Source organism: Pleurodeles waltl, chromosome 3_1 (assembly GCF_031143425.1).
Source record: "Pleurodeles waltl isolate 20211129_DDA chromosome 3_1, aPleWal1.hap1.20221129, whole genome shotgun sequence".
Classification (NCBI taxonomy): Eukaryota; Metazoa; Chordata; class Amphibia; order Caudata; family Salamandridae; genus Pleurodeles; species Pleurodeles waltl.
In genome coordinates, this window is record NC_090440.1 from 145746559 (window position 1) to 145750075 (window position 3517).

The following is a 3517-nucleotide window of genomic DNA, read 5'->3' on the forward strand; positions in this document are numbered from 1 at the left end:
CAACAAAATAAAAAGTATCTACAAGAACTTCAATCTCAACCCTCCAACACCCCCAACCACCATTACCGACCACCCGCTCAACACCTGGAAACAACTCAGCATCACAGACACAACCACCCTTATGAGTTTAATCTACTCCAGAGTACCCACTGACCCCTGCTCCCACCAACTCTTCAACCTCAGAAGGATGAAAATAGCTGCCAACTCACCACAGTCATCAATGCCTTACTGACCATGGCCACCTTTCCCGATGCCTGGAAACATGCCGAGGTCAGACCCCTTCTCAAGAAACCCTCACCTGAACCTAATGAACTACAAAACTACTGACCCATCTTGGACCAAAGTCCTGGAAAAGGCCATCAACCTCCAACTCATCAAACACCAGGAGAGAAGCAATTTACTAGACCCATCTAAATCAGGTTTCAGAAGCAACCACAGCACCGAGACAGCTCTGATCGTTGCCTCAGACGACATCTGATCCACACTCAACAAAGAAGAATTAGCTGCCCTCATCCTGCTCAACCTATCAACTGCCTTCAACACAGTCTCCCACCACACATTCACTGAAAATGCTCTCAATTGGATGGCATCATTCACCACAGGACGCACCTATAAAGTCTGCCTCCCTCTTCGCATGGCAAGCCAAGCATAATGTCTGCTGCATTCCCCAGCGCTTGTCCCTCAGCCCCGCACTCTCCAACATCTACCTGACTATTTTCGCAGACCTAGTCAGATTGCACAACATCAACATCATCTACACCGTGTACACTCGTCCCATCATTTTACGCTGACCACTACACTGCCAAGACAAATTTCACACCTGCATGAAAAACATTGCAGCATGGATGAAGGATAACTCCTTAAAGCTGAGCACAGATAAGATGGAAGTTCTCATTGTCTCCAAAAACACAGCCCTCTGGAACAAATCCTGCTACCACCACGCTGAAAAAACGTTCCCTTAACCACAACATCATCCTAGACAGCCAGCTCTCCATGAGATGTCAGGCCAACTCAGTTTCCTCAGCCTACTTCCACACACAATGCATACTCCGGAAAGTTTTCAAGTGGCTCCCCATCAATATAAGAAAGACAGTCACTCATGGCCTCATCACCAGCTGCCTTGACTATGGCACCACACTCTATGCAGGCACCATCACCAAACTCATGCAAAGACTCCAATCAATACAGAACATGGCTATCATACTGATTTGCAACCTGCTCAAGAGAACCCACATCTCTCAGCATCTGAAACACCTCTACTGGCTCCCGGTCCAGAAGAGATGTCACTTCAAGCTCCTTACCCATGCCTTCAAAGCCCTAAACAAGGAGTGACCCACCTACCTGAACTAACATCCGAAATGTCACTCATCCGCAGAACCTTGGCTCTGCACACCTTGCCATTGCACAGATCCGCTGCGCTTGACATGCTGGATGGTGCTCCTTCTCCTACCTTACCTCCAAGGCCTGGAACTACCTCTCCCTCCACCTCTGTACCTCTGCAAAGCTGGCTGATTTAAGGAACTGGCTCACGACCTGGCTTTTTGAGTGAAGACCTTCTCCTAGCGCCTGGATACCCCCATGTTTATTATACATAGTAGTTTTGAGTTGGGTTTTGAGCCAATTTTAAACTTTTTTTCCTTTTACTCACCTATCGTTCATGTGCCTGTAGGTTGGCACTATGTCTCACACCGGCACAGTACTATTGAGAAAAGATCTCTGGTAAAGAGCCCCCTCTTTGGGGTGCCCGTCAGACATTGCAGCGCCGGTCCAACGAGGAGCCGGCCCAATGATGAAGCATGACATACAATTGGATGTGAGGGCATTTGCTTCCAGCAATAGGATTGCCCAGTGGATTTCTATATTTTCAGCCTTCTTTGGAACAGTGAACCTATATATGTCAGTATCATTAATAGGGAGGCAGTACACAGGACTATTAATCTCCCAATCCCCAATTTGTATTCGTTTTCAGCACAGCAGCTTAGCTGTGGGATTTTTGTTTTCCTAGTATTAGCAGTATTCAACCCCTGAGATGGAGAATTTCCAGGGTTTAAGTGTTGATGATGATATGGTGTCTGTGAGTCTGCAGACTCCGTCTATTCTTGGTAGTGATGGCTCTGTCCCCTCAAGGAGCCTTAAGGAAGACTGGGACAAATTGTCCGTCTTAAAACGGGATCTTATCAAAACAATCATGCATGGAACTATTATGACAGAATATTTGAGGGTGAATATTGCCCTTAATGGCTTACTTGTGTCCAACATGCCTATGATCTTTTTTCAAGATTTGATGTTTAGAAAAGATTGGGCCCAGATTGCCTGGAGTGGCACACAAGATTGGTTAGTCCTTATAATTAATTCATCTAAACGGTTAGCTGATTCCATACTCATCCAGATTAATTTGGTGGAGAGCACATTAAAAACAACCTTTTTTGTCCACATTTAAGAGTCGGTTAGCAGAAATCAACTCCAAATTGAATGAAACAAAAGAATTCCTGACCCAACAAAAGATTACTAAACTACAGAAGGACATAAATAAATTCAGCAGAGATAAAGTGAATCCTTATATCAAGGAAGATTTTGAGGCTGATACTCAGTCACGATCTTCAGAAGAGTCGACTTTTATTTTCAAGAAGTCCCGTAACTATAGTAGTAGTTCCCCCTCTGATGGTTGGAGCACTGATGATAATATGCCACAACCTTATTTTAATTTTCCACAGTTCCCTGCCTATCAACCTATAGCATGCCAACCTCCGTATCCTTTCTACCATCCGTGCCCAATGATGTCTTACATGCCTTTTTTAGGCCGAGGCTGGGGCAGACGAAGAGGCAGACGAAGAGGGAGAGGCAGACACGTGCATTGGGCCAAAGAAGAACCCCAGATGGTGACCAGGAGCCAGGGCAAAAATCAGCCAGTGAGAATTAAGGGCCAGATGTAGGTAGCCTTTTGCACGTCGCAAACTGCGAAAAACGCAGTTTGCGATGTGCAAAAGGCCAAACGCGATGCACAACCGCAAATTGCGAGTCGGTACCAACTCGCAATTTGAGGCTGCGACTCGCAAATAGGAAGGGGTGTTCCCTTCCTATTTGCGACCGCATCGCCATGCTGAGTTGCTTTGTGACTGCGGATGCGGTTGCAAACCAACTCGCAGTTACCATCTACTTGAAGTGGATGGTAACTCATTCGCAAAAGGGAAGGGGTCCCCATGGGACCCCTTCCCCTTTGTGAATGCCAAAAAAAATGTTTTTTCAGAGCAGGCAGTGGTCCTATGGACCACTGCCTGCTCTGAAAAAAACAAAACCAAATGGTTTCGGAAGTTTTTCTTTTTGCAGCTCGTTTTCCTTTAAGGAAAATGGGCTGCAAAAAGAAAAAAAAAACCTGCTTTATTAAAAAAAGCAGTCACAGACATGGAGGTCTGCTGTCTCCAGCAGGCCACCATCCCTGTGTGTGCATGGACTCGCTATGGGGTCGCAAACTGCGACCCACCTCATTAATATTCATGAGGTGGGTCTTTGCGACCCC

The 3517-nt window shown here is 46.1% G+C and overlaps 1 pseudogene; it reads left to right on the top strand.

Annotated features, from left to right (window-relative positions):
* Nucleotides 1-3173: 3173 nt before the first annotated feature.
* LOC138286295 (small nucleolar RNA SNORA35) lies at nucleotides 3174-3295 on the top strand (annotated as a pseudogene).
* The last annotated feature ends 222 nt before the right edge of the window (nucleotides 3296-3517 follow it).